Source organism: Nyctereutes procyonoides, unplaced genomic scaffold (genome assembly GCF_905146905.1).
Source record: "Nyctereutes procyonoides isolate TBG_1078 unplaced genomic scaffold, NYPRO_anot_genome, whole genome shotgun sequence".
In the NCBI taxonomy this organism is placed as follows: domain Eukaryota; kingdom Metazoa; phylum Chordata; class Mammalia; order Carnivora; family Canidae; genus Nyctereutes; species Nyctereutes procyonoides.
This window is the reverse complement of record NW_026575147.1, coordinates 13,830,081-13,853,850: the sequence shown is the minus strand read 5'-3', so window position 1 is coordinate 13,853,850 and position 23,770 is coordinate 13,830,081. Positions and strand designations below refer to the sequence as shown.

The 23,770-nt window shown below is 41.0% G+C and overlaps 1 long non-coding RNA gene across 1 annotated transcript; it reads right to left on the bottom strand.

The window, feature by feature from the left end:
* Window positions 1–767: 767 nt before the first annotated feature.
* Window positions 768–16,792, bottom strand: LOC129501420 (uncharacterized). The gene is made up of 4 exons (XR_008662734.1): window positions 16,728–16,792; window positions 16,407–16,545; window positions 12,028–12,083; window positions 768–1,234 (listed from the first exon to the last, which is right to left on the bottom strand). It is a non-coding gene; the product is annotated as an uncharacterized LOC129501420 (long non-coding RNA).
* Window positions 16,793–23,770: the final 6,978 nt, after the last annotated feature.

The window sequence follows — 23,770 nt, the reverse complement described above, 5'->3', positions numbered from 1 at the left end:
CTGTGCAAGACCAAAGGGAGAAAAACCAAGACTCCTTGAAAAGGTAAAAACAAACAAACAAACAAAAACAAAAACAAAACAAAACCTTACACTTTAGAAAGATCATAAAGGATGACTAGGTAATTAAGGAGGGCGTTCTTGTTATCAGAAACACCATTTGAAATATCGTGGATACATTCAAAGAAGCGAGAGGAAATGAAGCAAAGGTCAGTTCCTTGAGAGCCTTACAAGGCAGGCTAATGAATGCAGATTTTTATTTTACAGAGAAGAGGGAATCATTGAAGAGTTTTAGCATGGAAGTAAGGAAAGCAGATGTGAAGTTATAAATTGACAACTCATGCAGCAATACGAAGTATGAATTAGATGGAGATGAGACAGGAGGTCAAGAGAGTGATTATGAGATTATTGCAATCATTCACAAGAGTTAGAAGATCTTTCTGAGGGAGGTGTGCAGTAGTGATGGAGAAAGTCAAAGGCTGAAGAGACATTACAGAAACAAAATGCACATGACTTGGGGACTCCCTGAATGGAGGGAATGGTGAAGAAGTGGAAGTCTTGGGTGACTGGGTCAGTGGTGGTAATTCTAAACCAGACTCCACAATACAAAAGCTGGTTTTGGACAAACTGGTTATCTCTACTAGATTGTTCTTTCCTTAAGAAGAGGACCTATGTGTTGCTCACTGTCACATTACCTGTGCCTACTACAATATATTGAATGCACCGAGTGATTAGAGAGTTTTGAGAATGTCGTTTTAAAACATCTGAGGGATATCTAGGTAGACACAACCAATACTTAGCTTTGAAATTCAACAGACAGATCTGAGCTGAAGACGCACATTTGGGAATCATCATATGTAATGGTGGGTGAACGCATCCAGGGAGCCTCTAGAGGGAGACCAGAAGAAGGTTGAGGATAGGACACGGGGTAATAGCAATATTTAAGGGGCAGGTGGAAGAAGAGGAGCCATTTGTAAAACTAAGAACACTGTCATGGAAGCCAGTGTGGAGAGAGTATCCAGAACATAAGAGAGACCAACAATGTCAATGGTCACCAAGAGTTTATCACTCCCAGAAAGTGTCACTCCAGTTAATTGTTTGGCTTTAGTCTCAGAATCATAGTCTGCTCTTCTATTAAATCCAGTCCTTCCAGGTGTAGTCCTAGACCCAGTCCAGTTTCTCCATCCAAGGAGCCAAAGCAGCATGTGAGTAAACTTGTCCTGCTTTCCATATGGTGCTGTTGTGGGGGTCAAATGAGATAACAAATGTCAGCAGCTCTCAAAATTTTTGGTTTTAGTACCCCTCTATACTCTTAAAGTTTATCAAAAATGCAAACAAGCTTTTGTTAAAACATGTTATATCAATATTTCCTGCATTATATAATAAAACTGGGAAATTTAGAAAAACAACTCATTTAAAATTAACAATAATAAACCACTTATGTTCATATAAACAACATATTTTGTGAAATACCACTAAATTTTCAAAAGCAACTTAGAGAAAAAGATTTGTTTTACAGTTTTGCCAATCTCCTTAATGCCTCACTTAACAGAGACACTAATTTCTCATACCCGCTTCTGCATTCAATGTGTGGTGATACCACATGCTGTGTAACCTCTAGAAAATTTTACTGTACTCTTGTGGAATGAGAGCTAAAAGGGGGCAAATAACATCTTGGTACTATTATGAAAATAGTCTTGTCCTTGAGGATTTCCTGCAAGCATGTCATGGATATTCAGAGATCCCCAGACCACACTTTGAAAATCACGGATGTATATGAATGCACTTTGGAAGCTGGAAAGTCCATACAAAGTTGTTATGATAACCCTGAAAATCTATACCCTGGGAATCAGAAAAGGATCTCTCTCACATGGCTATAATTTGCCCCCAGAGGAGCATGATGCATGAGTAACATTGATCCAAACAGGTTCTAGGGTCAAAGTAGAGAAAAGGATTTCCAGCCCAGATTTCTTACTTTCTCCCTTCTTAGAATTAAATGAAAAAATGTAAATGAAAATGTACTACAAAAATGCAAGGTGTAAATCCAAACTAGATTGTTTTAAGATCTTGTTATCTTCTGGCCAACCACCAAGAAAAAAAAATATACATCTATATATGCACACATACATATATAATACACATAAATGTACATCACATATGTACATCACACACATATATATATAGATATATGTATATACAAAGACAGAGCAAGGGAATGTTCTATGTTAGAAAATATTTAGAAAAGAAGGCAGTAATGTAGTCATAGAGGAACAAAAAAATCCATAAGGCACACAGGGGGGAAAAGTAGCAAAAGGAAAAATTAAATCTTACCTTATCAGTAACTACTTAAATGTAAACGGACTAAATCTACAACAGAAAAACAGAGATTGAAAAAATGGAGAAAAACCCTCCATCTAACTATATGCCATCTATAAGATATTTTACATTCAAAGATATAAATAGCTTGAAAGTAAAAGGTTGGGAAAAGATATATCACATAAACAGTGCCCAAAAGAGAGCTGGAGTGGCCATATTATTATCAGACAAAATAGACTTGAGATTGGTTATTACTAGATGCAATAAGTACATTTTATAATAATAAGGGGATTAATCCATCAGGAAAACATAATGATTATAAACATATATCGACTTAACAATAGAGACTCAAAATACATAAAGCAAAAACTGACCAAATTGAAGGGAGAAATTGACAATTTAAGGATTAGAAGCCTTAATACACCACTGTTAATAATGTATAAGTATCTGGGCAGAAGATCAACAATGAAATAAAAGAGTTAAAGTGTAAACCAACTGGAACTAACAGACACTAAAACATTCTATTTAAACCATTCTAAAATAAAACATTCATTTTAGTGTCTAACAGACACTAAAACACCAATAGCAGAATACACCTGCTTCGCAAGTGCACATGAAACATTCTTCAGAATAGACCGTGTCTTAGGCCATAAAACAAGCCATGATCTATTTAAAAGGATTAAGACAATAAAAAGTATTTCCCTGATAACAACGGAATAAAATTAGAAGTCAACTACATAAGGATATTTGGGGAATTCATAAGTGTACAAAAATTAAACAACAGACTCCTAAATACCCAAAGGATCAAAGAAATCACAAAGGAAATTAGAAAATACTTTGAGGTAAGTGAAAATGAAAACGTAACAGGGCACCTGGGTGGTGCAGTTGGTTAAGCATCTGACTCTTGGTCCAGTTCAGGTCATGATCTCAGGATCATGAGATTGAGTCCTGTGTTGGGTTCTGCACTCAGTGTGGAATGTGGTTGAAATTCTCTCCCCCTCTCCCTCTGTCTCTCTCATCACTCTCTCTCTCTCTCTCCTCTCAAACAAATAAAATCTTAAAAAAAAATTAAAACACAACATACCAAAACTTATGAATGCAACTAAAGCAGTGCTTAGAGAGAAATTTACAGCTGTAAGTGTCTGTATTAAAAAAAGGGAAACATTTCAAATCAAAAACCTAAACTTACATCCTAACAAACTAGGAAAAGAACAAGCTAAACTCAAAACAAACGGAAGGAAATAATAAATACTAGGGTAGAAATTAATGAAAAAGACAATGGAAAAGTGTTAGAGAAAATTAATCAAACCAAAATTTGACTTTTTGAACGGATCAAGAAAATTGACAAGACTATAGGTAGACTAAGCAAGAAAAACACTCAAATTATTTAAAAAAAGAATGAAAGAATGACCATCACTAGCAACCTTACAGAAATACAAAGGATTAAGGAATACTATAAATAATTGTATGCCAAAAAATCAGATAACAAAGACAAAATTATCAATTTCCTAGAAAGTTGCAAACTACTGAAACTAACAAAAACAAAAAACTCAAAACCCAGATGATCTAAGTAGATCTATAAGTAAAGAGATTAAATTATTAATTTAAAAACTTCCCCATACGAAAAAGCCAAGGCCCAGATGATTTCACTGGTAAATTTTAACAAACCTTTAAAGAAAAATAAACACAAATCATCCACAAACTCTTCCTCCTCCGCTAAAAAAAAAAAGAAGAAAAAAAAAAGAGAATATTTCACATCTCATTCTATGAGGCTAGTCTTACATTGATACCAAAACGAAAGACATCACAGGAAAAGAAAACCATTATCTCTTATTAATATAGATGCAAAAATCCTCAACAAAGTATTAACAAATTGAACTAGCCACATAAAAAGTATCATACACATGATCAAGGGGGATTTATCTCAAGAATACAAAAATTGTTTAACATATAAAAAGTTAGTATATAAAAAAATTAGTATAAGACTCCATATCAATAGAATAAAAGAAAGAAACTACATAATTACCTCAACAGATGCAGAAAACTCATTTAACAAAATCCAACATGCTTTCTTGATAACAGTACTCAATAAAGTAGGAACAGAAGGGAGCATCTTCGACCTATTAAAATGTTTCTAGGAAAAACCCACAACAAACATCATACTTAATAGTGAAATGCTGATCTTCTAAGATTGAGAACAGGGCAAGCGTTCTTGCCACTTCTATTCAACATTGTACTAGAGGTTCTAGCAAGAGCAATTAAGAAAGAAAAAGAAATAGAAGGCATCCAGATAGAAAAGAAAGAAGTGAAATTATTATTTACAGTTGGCATAAACTTGTACATAAAAAACCTAAAGAAGCCACCACAAATTATTAGAACTAAGAAACAAGTTCAGCAAAGTTGTAGGATACAAGATTAATATATAGAAATAAATTATATTTCTAAACAATAGCAACGAATGATCCAAAAATAAAATTAAGGAAGTATGAAGGGAAATCACACTCCTTCTGCGTGTCTCCTTTACTCTCATGCTAGCACCATACTACTTCTGACACTTCTGGTCACCAAGTGAGTATGTAGGGGGTTTCTGCACTCCAGACGATTCTGTGACACCAGCTAGATGCTCTATAATTTAACTCAATTCTAACACTATATACTTGGAAATAGCATCAGATCCCATAGGTTAGGCATTCAGTCCTACAAAACTATACCTCTCTCCCTTTGCCCTCAAAGTTGGAAGTCCACATTATTTACCTGTACTTCTGACCAACTGGCTATAGATTGCAGATTTCCATGACCTCTTCCTCAGGTTTGATTAATTTGCTAGAGTGGCTCACAGTACTCAGGAAAACATTTTACTTATGAGATCACCAGCCTATTATGAAAGGATACAAATCTGGAATAACCAGGTGGAAGTGGTGCGAAAGGCTAAGTTTGAGGAAAGGGCACAGAGCTTCCATGCCCTCCTAAGCTTGCCACTCTCTAAGTACTCCCATGTATTCACCAATGTGGAGGCTCTCTGAAACTCATTCTAGGGGAGTTTTATAGAGGTTTCAGTACATAGTCATGATTAAATAAATCACTGGCCATTGGTGATTGATTCAACCTTCTGTTCCTCTCCTCTCCCCAGAGGGTGAGAGATGGGACTGAAAAATCCAACCCTATAATCAGCGTTGGTTTCCCTGGAAACCAGCCCCCATCTTTAGAGGCTTTCTCGAAGTCTCCTCATTCACTTAAACTCAAGTGCGGTTGAAAGGGGCTTGTTATAAATAATAAGATACCCATTTCATCTTTATTTCTCTGAAGCTGTTTCAGAAACAGAGGACAAAATCCAAATGTTATAAAAAATATGATACTATTGCTCTAATAACTTAGGAAATTACAAGGGTTTAGGAACTGTGTGCTAGGAATGGGGATGAGGATCTAATGTATATTTCACATATAAATCATAATACCACAGGAATCAATCCTATTTATATTAGCATAAAAAAGAATAAAATACTTAGGACTAAATTTAACAAAAGCAAATCAAGGCTGTGTATACTGGAAACTACAGAAGTCATTGAAAGAAATTAGAGAAGTCTTAGATAAATGGAAAGGCACCCAAGGTTCATGGATTGAAAGAACTAATATTATTAAGATGGTAATACTTCCAAGTTGATCTACAGATTCATTGCAATCCCATTCAAAATCCTAGCTGCCTTTTTTTTTTCTCCAGATATGGATAAGCTGGTCCTAAATGTGTAATGAGGGAATGTAAAGGACTGAGAATAGCCAAAGTGATCTTGAAAAATAAGAACACAGCTAGATGACTTAAACTCCAAAATTTCAAAACTTAATACAAAGCTATAGTAATCAAGATAGTGCAGTACTGCAATAAGGATAAACATATAAATCAATGAAATAGAACTGAGAATCCATCCATTTATGGTTAATTGATTTTTTACATGATTGCCAAGTCAATTCAATGGGGGAGAGACTAGTCTTTAACAAAGTATGATGCTACAACTGGAGATCTACATGCAGAGGAATGAATTTTGATACTGACTTCACATTGTACACAAAAATGAACTCAATGGATCATGGAATTAAAAGCAAAAGCTAAAGGTATAAAACTCTGAAAAGAAAATATATGTGTAGTCATTGTGATCTTAGATTAGGCAATAATTTCTTTAGATATGAAATTAAAAATACAAGCCAAAAAAATTGTACTTAATCAAAATTTGTTTCATTTAAGAAATCCATTTAAGGATAATATCCATTTAAGGATATTATCAAGGAAATGAAAAGACCCAATGAATGAGTGAAAATATTTGCAAATCATATCCAATAAGGGATTTGTACCTAGAATGTATGAGGAACTCTTACAATTCAACAATAAACAAACAACCCAATTAAGTGGGCAAAGAATGTGAATGAACATTTGTCCAAAGAAGGTATAGAAATGGCCAATGAGCACATGAAAAGATGCCCAATATCATTAGTCATGAGGGAAATGCAAATCAAACCCACAATTAGATATCATTTCACACCCACTAAGATGGTTATATATACTACTAATGCTAATAAGTATTGAGAGAAAGTGGAAAAAGGGGAACCCTTCATACACCACTGGTTGGAGTGTAAAATGGTGCAGCCACTTTGGAAATGCTGTAAATAGAATAGTAAGGTGAAGAATAAAGGACAAAATAGAATAAAGAACTGCCTTATTCTGGCAGTTCTTCAAAAAACTAAACACAGAGTTACCTATGCAATTCCACTCCTCGGTATATACCCAAACAAAAGTGTATGTCCATGCAAGAGCTTACACTCAAATGTTCATAGAAGCATTCATTCTTTATTCATAAGAGCCACAAGGTGGAAACAGCTCAAATGTCCATAAACTGACAAACGGATAAATAAAATGCGGTATATCCACACGATGGGATATTATTTGGCCCACAAAAAGAATGAAGTACCATCCATACTACAATGTGAGTGGACCATGAAAACATGATGTGACAAAATCCAGACACAAAAGGCCACATACTGAGTGATTGTATTAATATGACATATCCATCAGGATAAAAACATAAAAACAGTAGATAAGTGGTTTCCAGGGAGTGAAAAAATCTGGAATGGGCAGTGGCTGCAGTGGCTATGGGTTTCTTTCTATGGTAATAAAAATGTTCTGGAATTAGTGGGTTATGGTAACAAGGCTTTGTGAATATAGTAAAAACCATTGAATTATACATTTTAAAAGTACAAATTTTATGGTATGTGATGTATCTCTCAATAATGTTATTTCAAGAAACACTAGATTTTGCTTTTATTGTGATTACTGTCTTCTGTTTCCTTCTAACCCATCATCCAACAGTTTGCAGGAGTCTAGAGGTGTGCTTCCAAATATCCTCATTCTTCTGTCTAATTTGGACTGGAGATGGAGATGCCAGTGGAGGTGGAAATTGCTCTGGAGAAGGGGTCAGAGGATGGAGTTTAAATCATGATTCTGGGCAGCCCTGGTGGTTCAGTGGTTTAGTGCCGCCTTCAGTCCAGGGTGTGATCCCGGAGATCCCGGATGGAGTCCCATGTCAGGCTCCCTGCATGAGCCTGCTTCTCTCTCTGCCGTGTCTCTGCTCTCTTCTCTCTTCTCTCTCTTCTCTCTCTCTCTGTCTCTATGAATAAATAAATTAAAAAATCTTTTTTAAAAAATCATGATTCTGTCTTACTAGCCCATTGGCCCTGGTTGGGCAAGTCATTGCTTCTCTGAGCCTTGGGTTCTATTCTGAAAATACAAAAACCCTGGCCCTATGTATCTCCTAGGGTTGTGTCAGCAAGTCACTGTAAATGAGAATGTTGACTTAACCATAAGCACTACACAAATATTGGCCTTTGTGATCGGATTCTATTGATGTCAGGGCAATCCATGTGAGAGATAACTGTCAGGTGATAATATTTTTTTATTATTTTTTATTTCTTTGTTTGTTTTTTGCTGTTTATTTGTTTGTGATTAAGCCCAAAGGATCTTGATCCTTAAACCAATAAATACAAATATTCATATTGTTTTTTACTCCTACTGTGGTGATTTTCTCTGAGCCTCAGTTTCTTCATCTGTAAAATAGAGGTTCCTACCTTGATAAGATGTTGTGAGGATGACAAGAGACAATGTACAACACAAGGTTAAGCACTTCTATAGTATAGAAGTTAATAAATCTATTCATCACTGGGTCTAGAGAATGAGTAATCAAGGTCAAATGAACATCTGCGGGGAAGAGGGTAGCAAAGGCTGACTTTGGGTAAAACTGAAAGGAAGAGGCTCTGACAGTTATTGATTGCCTTCTCTGTGCCAAGTACTTTTCCATATGCTCTATCACTTGATTCTCACAACCCTGAAATATAAGGTATTAATTCATATTTACATGTGACAGAGCAGAGGCTCCAAGAGATTAAATAATCTGTTTAAGGTCACACAGGTTATTAGTTGTCCATTTTAGAGTAGAATCCTGATTGGACTGGTTCCTAAGGCCACGGTCTTTTTTTTTTTTTTTTTCTTTTTTTCTCTGCATGACCCCAGCCCATAGTCCCTGGTGGTCTTACTTCTTCTTGTCCATCTGGTCTTCTTTTGGTACCACAAATACAAGCCTGTCTTTTGCCATGTGACTCCATCTGTCAAGTTCCTATCCTCCTCTCCCCTCCACCTCCAACTATAGTAGCCTCTGGATGCATGCCTTCAGGTTCAAGTGTTTTGGGCAGAGGCTGGACCCATGTGACACAATGCCATAGAGGTGACTCAAGGGCTGGATGTAGGGTTGGATCCAATGGATGAGGGGCTCTTCGACCTTATTCATCTTTCAAGAGTGGGCTCAAATGTCACCTGTCACCATCTTTGAAAGCATTAGAAAGAATTTGTCCTTTTTTCCTCTGTTCTCCCATAGTACCTTATCTAGACCTCTGTCATACATTTACTACCATACTGAAATTATCTGCTATTTGTCTGTCTCTCTTCTGGGCTCAGTGCAATCTCCAGCCTCAGTGAAGAATTATTTAATACAAGATTTCTTAACATTTTTGTGCCATCTATCCTCTGGCAGTTGACTAAGCTCATGGAGCCATTCTCAGTTCTTAAATACATAAAAGGAAACAAACAGGATTACCAAGGAAAAACCAATTATATTGAAATATAGTAATCAAAATCTTAAGAAATCAAATTTGCTTATAATAACATATTACATAGTTTATTCACACATTAAATAACAAGATCTACTGGTAAGTCTAATAACTATCATGATTTTGAATTAGTGATGAGCATAAATATTACTGCAAGATCAATAACAATTTAATAGAATATATAAGTAGCTATGCTTTTTATAATGACCAAGTCATGGTTGCTGTGAATAAAACTATGGTTTGTTCCTTATACTCATAAATAGAGAGAATGCCAAATATCAATTCTGGGTATTAAAAATAAAGATTTTTTAAAATATTTTATTTATTTATTCATGAGAGACAGAAAGAGAGAGACAGAGACATAGGCAGAGGGAGAAGCAGGCTCCTTGTGGGGAGCCTGATGCAGGAGCTCCATCCCAGGACCCCTAGATCACGACCCGAACAAAGGCACTTAATCTCTGAGCCACCCAGGCACCCAAAAATAAAGACTTTTTTTTTCCCCATCCTAATAAACAGTCCCATGAATTCTATTCAGAGGCCTCAGACTAAGCCTCCCTGAATGAACGAGTCATCTGAAAGTCCAGAGTGGTCAAGACTAACCTCCCTTTCTTGTGCTTCTGTAACACTTGTAATTGTACTTAGCACACTGAATTGTAAATTCTGATGTCTGTTCATGTGTCTTTCTCATCCACTTGGGCTGTGAACCCCTTGAAGGAGAGGAACTGTCTTATTTCTTTTTGCTTCTGAAAGAGTGCTTGGCAGAGCGTGGGTCCTCAGTAAATAACGTGGACCCGATGGGCGTGGATGATAAGGTCTGTCTGACCCACCGTTGAGTGATAAGAGGTTCAGCACCTCAGCAGTGCATCTTCCCATCCTATACTCTGCCCCATTCTTCAAGGTGCATCTCAGGAAAGCCTCTTCTTTAAGACGTCCCTGAGTGCTCTTGGCCTCACTCCTTTCTCTTCTAAGTGTGACCCACTACATTGGGACTCACCTGGGCATTGAATTAAAAGCCACAGTAATCTCTCCCCCAGTTTTTCTATTTTATATAAATATTTGAAAGTCACATAGCTGACAAAGGGCTTTTATCTAGACTACATAAAGAACTCTTTCAAGTCAATAAGAAAAAGAAAAATAACTCAATTACAAAATAGGCAAAGGATCTGAATAGATATTTCTCCAAAGAAGACACACAAATAGCCAATAAAGCACATGAAAAGCTGCTTAACATCATTACATTAGTCATCAGGGAAATACAAAGCAAAACCGTGATGAGATACCGCTTCACACACACAATAGGTTGGCTATAATAAAGAGGACTGGCAATAACACGCGTTATAGAAAATATGATATACTGCAGGTGGGAATGTAAAATGGAGCCAATGCTTTTGAAGACAGATTGGCAGTTCCTCAAAAGGTCAAAACATATGGTAGTTACGGTATGATCCAGCAATTCCACTCCGAGGTGTATAATCAAGAGAAACAAAGACATATGTCTGCACAAAAACTTGTATGTGAACAGTCATAGCAGCTTTGTTCATAACAGTGAAAAAGTAGAAACAATTAAAATGTCAGTCAACTGATGAGTGGATAAAGAAAATATGGCATCTTGCTACAGTGGTATATTATTCAGGAACAAAAAGGAATAAAGTCCTGATAGATGGTACAACATGGATAAACCTTGAAAATGTCACACTAAATGAAAAGAAGCCAATCCAAACAAAGGAGGCATAGTTGTATGGTTCCATTTGCATGAAATGTCCCAAACAGATAATCTGCAGAGGCAGAAAGTAGATTACGGGCGGGGGTGGGTGGGTGTTGAGAAAAAATGGAGAGTGACTGCTAATGGGCATTGGATTTCTTTCTGGGGTGATGGAAATGTTCTATAATTGAGAATGGTAACTGGTACACAACCCTATGAATAACCTACAAACCATTGAATTATACACTTTAAATGGGTGAATTGCACAGCATAAGAATTATATCCCAATTGTGCTATTATAATAGCTTTGAAAAGACAAAGGGGAGAGAGGCACATAGTTTATTTAGCAAAAGGAAGGAAGTTTGGTATGGCTGGATCATGAAGCAGAGACATAGACAAGTGAAGGAGCTTTGATTTGAATCTAAGGGCACTGAAAACATTTGCAAAAGGTTTAAAGAGAAGGATGAAATGATCAGATTCACAGTCTAGAAAGATCTCTGAGGTGTTGAAGGAAAACAAAGGGTAGTTACTGGAAGCGGCAATGAAGAGGCTTCTGGAGTACTAGCAATAATGTTCTGTTTATTGATCTGGATTTTGGCTATGTGAGTGCACTCTTTGAGAATTCAGCAAGCTGAGTGATACATGATCCTTTTCTTTATATGATGCTTTGGTCAAAATTTTTAGCATAGAAAAAAGCCCAAGGACTTTTTGATTGGATTAACTAAGATGTTTACTGCTTTCTGACAAAGCCTATTGATTCTATACACAGAATCTAAAGCAGTTACTATAAATGTGGTTTATAACTGCCAATTAATTCGGATTATCACCTGAACACTTTGACACACAGTTATAATTCATTTGCTTACCAATTGCTGGTGCTTGGAGTGGTCTGTTTCATGTGCAGTCCTAAGGAGTGCATTGCCTGGAGGGAATTTAAAACAATAATCAGACAGATTAAGAGTCGCTTTGCTTTTTTATTATTATACTGCACTGGAAATTCTAAGGGGTATCGGTGGTGAAATATTTCTTCCCTTCTCTAATAAATAATATGGTAATATGAGGTTGAAATCAGTGCTACGGCTGCTGTTGAGCTACCCGGACTGCTCCCATGATACCATCCTTAGCTGGGCAACGATGGAGATAGTGGTTACAATGTGATAGGGGTGTGTGTGTGTGTGTGTGTGTGTGTGTGTGTGTGTGTTATCAGACAATGGATCTGGCCATTTTTTGAATATAAATCTCATTTAAACCTCATAGCTGTGCAGGTTAGGTATTCTCATCCCCATTTTACAATTCAGAAAGCCAAGGGCCAAGCAGATTAAGTGACTTGTGCAAATTCACTCAGCAGGTAGAGATATGAGAGAGGCTGTCAGGCTAAGCCTTCTAACTCAAAGCTCACTTTCCCATGAGGGTTTCCCATCCTTTGGTACCAAGTGGCACATGGAAGGCCCTTGGGATATATTTCCCGAAGGGTAAGTAGATGAAGAACTGGTCATTATTTTAGTTCAAGGAGGAGGTTCCACCTGAATATAACTTCTTACCTAAGTTGTTTTAGATACAAAAACCCTCCATGTGCTTCTTTCCTTCAAATTTTAAGGGTCAGTCCCTTGGAAAGTATAGCTACCATTTCTCTGCTTATCATTGCATTTATATCATCTGGATCTCACAACTTTTTTTTAAATTTTTAAAAAATATTTTTTGTATTTATTCATGAGAGAGGCAGAGACACAGGCAGAGGGAGAAGCAGGCTTCTCACAGGGATCCCGATGTAGGACTCGATCCCTGGACCCCAGGATCACGCCCTGAGCTAAAGGCAGATGCTCAACTGCTGAGCCACCCAGACGTCACTCACAACTATTTTAAGTAGGTTTATTATGTCTACAGATGGGGAAGCTTCAGCCTGAACACTTAAGTGATGGTCTTGCACTAGTAAGCATGTAGGGATTCACCTGGTAGTTAAGAACATGGGTTCTGGGTCCTAAGAGACCAGTGTTGCCTCTACCTCTTGCTAGCAAAGCGACCCAGATTTGCAAAGTTTTGGGCTTCAGTTTTAACACTCACAAAATTGGAATTATAATAGTATTCACCTGAGAGGTTGCAACCTCAAATGCCCACAGGAGCTAGGGGTTAGGGAGTTCTGTATTGTCGATTAGTCAGAGGCTTGGCACCTGCCTGGGATGCCCCAGGAGGCAGGGGGTTCTGGGGGTGAAGGCAGGATTGGACTCCACTCTCTAGGCTCACACTCACTCATTCCCTCAATCAATATTTCCGGAGTGCCCATGATATTCTAGAATGGTTCTAAGTTCCGGAAATGCAAAAATGAATAATGCTCAGGCCTTTTCTGCTCTTTCTGGAGACAAACACAAAACACCCAATGAAAACCCGGTGTTGTATCGTGGCACCTTCAAGTTCTGGGAATCAAGTCATTTAGCCAGTCAGCAAACCCATGAACACAGAGTCGCCTACGCTCATTGTCGCCAGCAATAGGTTCTTCATGCCTGATGGAGCACAGGACAGTGCAAGGTGGGAATGCAGTCCTGTCCTCCAGAGGTTTAGAGCCTAAGACAGACAAACCAATCTGGACCAAACACCTCAAGACCATAATAATACCAATCAAGGGGCACTTGGGTGGCTCAGTCAGTTAAGCATCTGCCTTTGGCTCAGGTCATGATCCCAGGGTCTGGAATGCAGTCCCATGTTGGGCTCTTTGCTTAGTGGGGAGTCTGCTTCTCCCCCTGCTTGTGCTCTCCGTCTCTCGAACGAACGAATAAATAAATAAATAAATAAATAAATAAATAAATAAATAAATAAATAAATAAATAAATATCTTTAAAAAAAAACAATCAAGCAGCACCCTCCTGGGGTCTCTTTGATGAATGGGTAGATTTAAGTGAGGGGCATTCTAGCTACATGTGCATCTGTTTCCTGCCCTCCTGAGGTTCACCAAGTTCTCAGGCCGTCTCCCTGTAGCTTGGCTCTGGTGCTAAACGCGGGTGCAGAAATATACTCCCTCCCTTCCTGCCAATCTTACTCCTTCTCAACTCCAATCCCATTCCTTTATGTTCTTTTGGCTTTTTCCTCAGGTAAGTCCATGTGGGGAGTGCAGTCTAAGAGATTAGCTGGAATAGACTAGGGAAAACATACTTACCTGTCTTCTCACCTGCCCAGGAAAGCCTAAGAGGGGAGGAGGTGTTTCCAGAGGCAGCTGAAGAATGGAAAATGGCTACTTGGCTGAGGGCAGGGCACAGAGAATTGGCCAGATGACTTGGGAGAACTATTGGAAGTGAGCCCAGGACAGAAAGGATCAAGCCAATGGGGAAAAGATGACCGTTTGGAAGCAGAGGAAAGCTCCAAGACATAACCCAGGTACCAGTGGAGAGGCACAATTTGGATTTAGGTGAGGACACCAAGAGAGGGCAGGGAGGGCCGTGTGGGTTATCTAGGGAGAAAGAGCTCTACTCCACCAAAAATGAGGCCAATGTCTGGACTGAAGTGGTGACAGGGACAGGGTGGGGCTGGTTAGGTTTGGGTCAAGCTAAGCAGAACAAGCCTTCAGATTCACAGGTTTGGGTATTTCTTGGAAACTGAAGAGGCCAGCCCTCTAGTCCAGGGCATAGTGTTACATCCAGAAGGGCTCTGCTAATTTCTTCTTCAGCTCTTGTGCGAAGTATTGCAGGAGGCTTCTGTAAAACCTTGCAACTCCATATGCTATCACTAACTAAACCCTCCAGACTTGTATAGGGACGTCCCACTTTATGAAGAAAAGCCACCTTCTTGTTAAGAGTTAGTATGCCTTTGATCTTGGTCCACATTCAAGATCGTTCTGTGGGTGGCTGAGAGCAAGTAGAGTCAGAGGGGAGGAACCAGTCCTCGCCAGCCCTCTGTCTTGTCTTTCTTCACATGGACAAATGCTATCTACTTCGTTATTGCATTGTAAAGAAATTGAAGATTTTTTTTTTTTAACGAAGGGCATTCCTGGATTGGGGGTCATCTATGTTTTTGGCTGAGTCTTTGTAATATTAAGTATAAGATACTTCAAAGTTCAATTCCTTGGGAGATGGGACTGTGGCCCATGTGAGGATGGAAAGAATCCCTGAAGGAAGATGCAGATCATGGGTTCACACATGAGTGTGGAACCTGGGACTACTCCAGACTTTCTCATCCAAAGTTCCTACCACTACCTATCAGCCATCAAGCTCTCCTCACATGATTTGAAATTGGTCTCTGGATATTTAGAGGAGTACCGGGGCCATGTGTGGTGCTTTCTGGAAAGATGTAAAAACATGCTCGATTAATGGTGGGACACACAAAATGAGTGGCTATTTTGGAATGTGCTGGGTGGCAGATGGCGGTCTAGTTACCAGCTGATAGTTGGTGTTTACCGTTGAAGGTCAGAGGGAAATGGCCCAGGAGAAAACCATGAAGACAGAAAACCCTCAGCAGATTACACTGTCGGGGTCCTGATACATAAGAAGATAAAAACAAAGAAATGTCAATCTGGATGATACCGCTTCAGTCTTCCTTTTCACTAAACCCGTATTCCTCAGAACACACACACAGCCTATTTTCAGACCCTAGGGACGCCCGTAGTCGAATTCTACCTGGGGGAGACGAGCAGTGTTGAATAAGAGTCGGGGATCGGGACTTAATGCCTGCAAAAGAGAAAGAGGGGTGAGTTCTCCCCCAGGAACATGCACCTGCCAGCCAGTCCCGAGGGGATGTAGAAATTGCCGTGTGTGTCTCAATGTGAGTGAAGAAAACCCGAGTACTGGTGTATTCCTGAAAGCGGGTGTGTGCGGCAAATTTGCAAAATCTCAAGATCGGGGAGACTACTGACACGGGCAGTCTCCGTGCTAAGTCACTGTGTGTCTCTGACTCCGCTCCTGCGAGGCTGCATCTGCACTTGCCTGTGACTCTTTTGTTTCTGGTGTAGCCTGGGGAATCAGAGAGCTTGGAGACTCTGCCAGAGTTCCTCGGGCACGTTAAGAGTTCACGCTAGAGGGATCCCTGGGTGGCGCAGCGGTTTGGCGCCTGCCTTTGGCCCAGGGCGCGATCCTGGAGACCCGGGATCGAGTCCCACATCGGGCTCCCGGTGCATGGAGCCTGCTTCTCTCTCTGCCTGTGTCTCTGCCTCTCTCTCTCTCTCTCTGTGACTATCATAAAAAAAAAAAAAAAAAAAGAGTTCACGCTAGAAAAAAATGACCGAGGTAAAAATAACACCGTCCACCACACGAAGGGGTCGTACCTGTGTTTGTATGAGAACATGCGTCCCTCCTTGAGAACTCGACGGCCAGCCGGTGCGGAGGGTCCTGGTCTGGGTTCCTGTGACCTCAGGCCGCCCAGCCCTGCCTCCAGCCGAGTGTCTGCAACTGGTCATCAGGGAACTAGATGAGAGAACACGGATGGATCATTATTTTTCACTGTTGGAAAAACACCTGAAACCTATAACCAATTCAGTCTTGCCTAGTCACTCACTATCTTAAATCTCATCGTGTGTAAATTGGCTGACTCGTAGCTTTCTGCAAGTTTAAATGGTGAACTGCCTGACAATCATTCCTGAACTTACCCTTGCCCCTCATCCTGTGGTGAGCGCAGGCCTTCTGATGACTGACTCTGTTCCGCAGGGTCCAATGGGTCACATGTCAGCCTCTCACTCGGAAGATCCCTCCAAGTTATTAATAACTAGGTAACATATTCTGTAATTACACAAATCAGGTTTTTTGGTTTCTGTGCAGTCCATGATTTGGCCCTTTTTTTTAAAGATTTTATGTATTTATTCATGATAGAAAATAAATACATTTATTTTATGTATTTATACAGAGAGAGAGGCAGAGACACACACAGAGGAAGAAGCAGGCTCCCTAAGTGTAGCCCAATGTGGGACTTGATCCCAGGATCCTGGGATCATGCCATGAGCCAAAGGCAGCAGATGCTCAACCACTGAGCCACCCAGGTGCCCTGTGATTTGGACTCTCATCATAAAAAAGCCATTGCTTTTTTACAAATAAGGCACATGAAACGCAGAGAGAATAAATCATTTGCCTAAGGTCACACCACTTGCAGGTGGGAGAACCGGGGATCGAGTCCAGATCCATCAGCTCTGAATGCCATGCCCATTCTTCTGTACCTGTATATTCTCTTTTTCTTTCTTTCTTTTTTTTTTATTTATTCATTAGAGACACAGGCAGAGGGAGAAGCAGGCTTCTCACAGGGAGCCTGATGTGGGACTCGATCCCAGAGCCTCCAGGATCATGCCCTGAGCCAAAGGCAGATGCTCAACTGCTGAGCCACCCAGGCATCCCTGTACCTGTATGTTCTAAACTAAGGTCTCTGCAACTCTGTGACACCAACAGAGAAAATGGTTCATTCATTCACCAAATGTTGATTAAGCATCTGCTGTGATGGAGGCAATGTTGTAGATCAAGGGTTGTCAAACTTTCCTAGAAAAGACCAGAAGGTAAATATTGATGACTTCATGGGCTATATGGTCACTTGTGATGATTCAACTCGGCCATTGTCGTGTGAAAGCAGTTGTTGACAATACATGGCTATATTCCAATAAGACCTTGTTTACAAAATCAGGCTAAGGCCGGACTGAGCTCATGAGCTGTGCCCCAGTGCTGGGCACGGGCTTACAGTGCCGAAAAAGGAAACCAGCAAAAATCCTTGTCTGTGTAAACCTTATATTCTAGAAAGGGGTAACACTTGTGTTTCCTGGCCTGTTTATCATGTAAAAACTGTCACAAAGTCTCGAAGGTCCTGAGACCTTAGGGGGCACGTCACCCAGTGCTGTCCTCATGGCAGATGGTCCTATTTTCTGAGTGCATCCGGGGCCAGGGGAGCCCACCCTTCCCTGCTCCCTGTCCCTTGCAGAGACCCTCCTATTTGCCTCCTGTCAGTCTGATCCCTTCATTCCTTTAGGTGAAACCCTCATGGGCCCTCTAACAGCTCCACACAGGAGGAATAACTTACAGGTGACATGACAAGCTCTGTCCCCACCACTCAGGTGGAATCACTAGGACACAGTGCTGGCAGCTACCAAGATGGTCACCGCAGTCACACACAAACAATGAGAAACTGTGAAACCATTTCTGGAAGCCACAGAGAGAGAGAGCCAGTCAGGTGCTGAGACTGTGGGAGGTAGAAGACAGGGCAATTGAGACAGCAGTTGGGAAGGCTCGTTCTAGTCTCTCTTCCACTACGTGACCTCAGGCAAGTCACTTCTCCTGGGTCTCAGCTTCCTCATCTGCAATATGGAACCTGGCTGAGGTCCTCTGAGTAGTGGTGATTCTAGAATTCTTGAACAGGTAGCTCTCAGTAGACATCCTTACCACCTCACTCCTGGGTCTATCCTGGGAGGCCACTAACCCAGATGGCACTTCTCTTCCAGCAGTCTGCAAGATCTGCCCTTATGTCCACTCTATGTTTGACTCTATTATTCTCTCTCAAGAGCTGCTTTGCATTCCCTGAGCATGTGTTAAAGTCTATGTTACCTACGACCACCAACGGCTTCCACCAATTACACTTTTCTGTTTTGCTCCACATCTGTGAGCAGAATGTTGTTTTGGGGCCTCAGATCAGCAGTTTGTAAACTCATGATACTAAACCAGACCTCTCTCCTTCTGTCCCCACCACTTGGCTCTCAAGAGGTAACTAACTCTATCGGCTTCCAGGCCTTCTACAGGGACCAACGGGCCTCCAGGGCCATCCAACGTGGCTTGAGACTCCCCTTCTATCCCAGGGTCCCAGGCTCAGACAAGAACTCCCTGGTTCCTGGCACCCAGACCTTTGGAAGTTAAATTGTCATCTGTCCCGTTGTCTGATCAAGCAGCTCAGCAGCCCTTGACTTTATTTTTTTTTAATAAATTTATTTTTTATTGGTGTTCAATTTGCCAACATACAGAATAACACCCAGTGCTCATCCCGCCCTTGACTTTAAACAGCAACCACAAAACAAAACTGAGGCCTCTTGGTCAGGTTTCTTGAGCTCAGCAGGTGATATGCAAATTCTGGGAAATATTGTGAAATGGGTCCATTTCCCTTCCTGTGAAAAGCTGCTTATAACAATCTGCATAAAGAGAATGAATATGGTGTCAGGCATTTGGGTAAACAAACCTGCCAGATGGGCAGGCCATCCAGCCATTGTCACGAGTTGTGTGACAGCAATCAGGTGAGCAGCTGAGTTAGGGGCTGCTGGTGGGAAGTTCCAGTCTGCCTGGAAAACAAACCTGGTGAGGGAAGAGGGAACAGTGCTTAGGGCAGTAGCATATTTGTTGTGTCAGTTCATGGAACAATTATTTATTCTTCTTAAGCCTCTTATAATTATTTCCAGAAGAGTCAGTAAATCCTAGTAAAGTGCTCAGGTTCTGGAGTCGGACCACTGTGGGTTTTTCTCTTGGCCCTGCTGTTTATTCACGGTATGCCCTGGGCCAGGACTCTTAATCTCCTAAAGCTTCTGTTTTCTTCTATAGAGATGGGGATGATGATACCTACTTCCCTGGAACTGATGTAACATACAGAATAGTGTCCAACATATGGCTATTAATATTACTATTTTCACTGGTTGTTCCAAAATATTAACCCAGCTGCTTAACATATAACAAGCCTTTAATAAATGTCATATGATTAAGTCATAACCTATGGGTGAGATGGTCCAGTTATTGCTTACAAAATCCCTGGTGAGAGATGAAAGATGTTATTTGCTGAATCTCCATCACTCAGCAAACCTTTATGCTCTCTGGGTTACCTCCAACGCTTCTGGAAGTTCAGAGTGTCGGAAAACATGTCATGTTTAGAATTCGGTAGAGAATATTCACACAGAAGGAGTCTCAGAGACAGTTTTTTGAGTTAACCCACAGAGTGAGCAGCTGCCCACCCAAGGTCACATGGCAGGTGAACGGTAGAGCTGGAATCAGGGGCCGTTGGACTTATTTCCTTTAGGGAACACGCTTTCACTGTTGCTGTACACCTCACCTCACTGAGTACCTGGGCCACGTGACTGAATCCACTCAGGCTGTTGGTGCCAAAGCCACAGTGACCTTAGTTTAGAAGTCAGGGCTAGAACAGAGCTAGGAGGGAGCTGGGGCAAGATGGCACATTGCTCAAGAAAAAATGGAGAGACAGGTCCATAGGCCTTTCTCAACTTGACCTCCTCACCCCATTCCCCACACCCTTGGTCCCCCCTCCTCCTACAGCACCTGCTTCTATGTACAGATGTCTGGGGACCTCAGAATCCTGACTCGTCCAATCCATATGCTGTAGACTTTCCCTTCATGGAAGAACAAAGTCCCATGAAATTGCCAGGGAATCGCTTTAAGGGCAGCTTTGAAAATTTAACTAACTCTATTATTTTTGCACCTTTGGCCTTAAACATTTTCCACTCTATCCTAACCAGCTGTCCCTTCTCCCTCTCTTGAGTGGTTATCCTCCCTGGAAATCCATTTGTACCTAGAGATTCTTTGCCAGCATCATCCAGTTCTCAGGGCAGCTTCTAACCTCCCCCAGCTCCTCCTGGGTGGTACCACTGGGTAGGGGTTTTGTCACTAGGTAACTGCTGAAGGACAAATAAACTACAGGCGCCTTTTCTCCTCTAAGACTCAGCAACCTTGCTAGGGCCGTCCTGGATGGGCCTGTGGACAGAAGCAAGAACAGCCCAACAGAAGCAAAGGAGACCCAGAAAGACACTGCTCAATTTCGGGGTCAGTTTTCTAGCACTGGGATCAATTATTCCTGACAAGGCACCTGGGTGGCTCAGTGGTTGGGTGTCTGCCTTTGGCTCAGGGTGTGATTCCAGGGCCCTGGGATCGAGTCCCACATCGGGCTCCCTGCATGGACCCTGCTTCTCCCTCTGCCTATGTCTCTGCCTCTCTCTTTGTGTTCTCTCATGGATAAATAAAAAGAAAAATAAAATTATTCCTGACAAAGAGCTACTATTGGAGAAGCAGGTCTCTTTGGTTGAATATCCAGCTTTGTAAGCAGTGCTGTCCTCTTCTTATGTATGAACTCTAGTGTTAGTCATTAAAAGGCTTAAGAGGATTTTTTCCACAATTTTCCAGACAAGACTCTTGCCCCCAGTATGCATCTTTCCAACATGGATTGAAAGCCTTACATGTAAGGAGCACTGTGCTGAGAGCAGAGGCCAGAGACAGTGAAGTATGGTTCTGTCCTGATGATCTCTTCCAACTGCTCCCTCCCAAACAGATGAATTTCAAGGCAGTGGAGAAGTACAGGGATAGATGTGTGCATGAGGCACTGTGCAGGACCCCACAAGGGCACTAGCCTCACCTGGGAATGGGGTACGGGGGTAATGCCCTAAAGAGCACGGTAAGTGGAGGAAGGGGAACACAGGAGGCAGAGGGGCCTGCTAGCCCGTGGAGGATGTGCAGGGAGTGGCCTGGGCGCAGCAGTGCTGGAGCAGGAGGCTGGAGTGGGAGGCTGGGAGGAGGCTGACAGACAAGGCAGGTCTTAGAGAGTCCTGTCAGCTACTTCAAGACAAAAGGCACACTCGTTGATTTATCCTGTAATTTATTATAATTTAAATATTTATATTTAAAAAATTTATTTTGGGGCACCTGGGTGGCTCAGTCAGTGAAGCATCTGCCTTCAACTCGAGTCATGATCCCAAGGTCCTGGATCCAGCCCCTCAGGATCGGGCTCCCTGCTAACCGGGGGTCCGCTTCTCCCCCTCCCTCTGCCCCTCCCTCTGCTTGTGCTCTCTCTCTCTGTCAAATAAATAAATAAAATCTTAAAATTGATTTATTTTAATAATTTATAATATCTATGCAGCGAAAGACAGAATACATTTCTTTCTCTTTTTTTTTAAGAGTGAGAGCATGCATGTGTGCACATACATGCATGTGCAAGGTGGGCTGTAGGCAGATGGAGAGGGAGAGAATCTGAATCTGGCTCCAGATTCTGTGCTGAGTGGGGAGTGTGATTCAGGGTCCAATCTCATGACCCAGAGATGATGACCTGAGCTGAATCAAAAGTCAGACACCCAACCAACTGAGCCACCCAAATATAAAAATGTAGAATGAATCTAAAATTCTCTCTCCTTTCCCACCTCCCTGTGCCTGATCCTTCTCCACAAAGGAATTAAAAACGGATTACAAGGTATCTTTCCAAGGAAAACAATGCATACACTATGATATTTGAATATATATATATGCATACGCTTTCTCATTAACACCAACGATTTTGTACAATGTTTATTGTTCTGCACTTTGATTCTTTTTTAAAAATATTTATTTATTTATTTGAGAGAAAGATGGAGAGAGAGCATGAGGAAGGGGAGAGGCAGGAGGAGAAGGAGAAGCAGGCTCCCCACGGAGCAGAGAGCTCCATGCGAGGCTGGATCCCAGGACCCTGAGATCATGACCTGAGCTGAAGGCAGATGCTTCACCAACAGAGCCCCCCCAGGCACCCCTGCACTTTGATGTTTTTAGGTGTTTTTTTTTCATCTTATATCTTAGCAACCTCCCTGAATCCAGATATGCAGCTGTAAGACATTGGCTTTACCAACTGTAGATTTCTCCAATCATGTACTTAAAGTCCACTCTGCTGGCAGAGTTGCATTGCTTTTGTTATCACAAACATTGCTATAATGAACATTTTGGTTGTGTCCATTCCACAAATACTTATTGAGCATTTCTGTACGCTAGGCACAGTTCTAAGAACCCAGGATATGCTAGTGACAGACGTGGGTGTTCTTTGTTCCCAAAGTCAATGGGAAAATTGCTGGACTAAAGTAAATGTGCAGTTTTAGTTTTGATAAATATTTTCAGAATGTCTGCTAAAATTGCTGCAGGGGCACCTGCGTGGCTCTGTGGGTTAAGCATCTGACTCTTGGTTTTGGCTCAGGTCATGATCTCAGGGTTATGAGATTGAGCTCCCTGTCAGGCTCCTTGCTCAGAGAAGAGTCTATTGGAGATTCTCTCTCCCTCTGCCCGTCCTCTCTCTCTCTCTCTCTCTCTCTCTCTCTCTCTCTCTAATGAATCAATAAATTGTTATAAATAAATAAATGAATAAAATGGTTGCAGAAATCAATATGCCCTCTCAAACCTATGCAAATTGTCAGCTTTTCCACCCTGGCTGACATGGACTGAATGTTCTCAAACTTTAAAAATGTTGTCAATCTGATGTGTGAAAAATGCCTTGCACGTGAGGAGTGAAACCAAGCATTTTTTCTTGCTTATTGACCACTTGTATATTTTTTCTGTGACCCACACATTCCTGTTTATTGGGCGTTTCTTCCATGAAATGATGATCTACAGATTTGTACTTGTTCCTTGGAAACTAAGGACCTTTGTCCCTTATCGTGTGTTTCAAGTATCTCTTCCAGGCAATCTTTTGTCTTTGGGGTATTTTTTGCAACACTTCCTGGTGGAGTTCAAGTTGAGTCTTGAAGGATGAGTAATAATAATCACTGACTACTCATGTCCAGGGCTCAAGTGCCAAGCATGCTTCAAAGTGTTTACTATGTATCAACTCATTTAATTTTTACAGGTGAGATTATTATGATTTAGAAGAGCAGAATTCAGTCTGTCCAGGTCCTCAGAGCTGCTGAGGGGCACAGACAGGATGAAGAGCTGTTTGCCAGGTAGCCTAGGG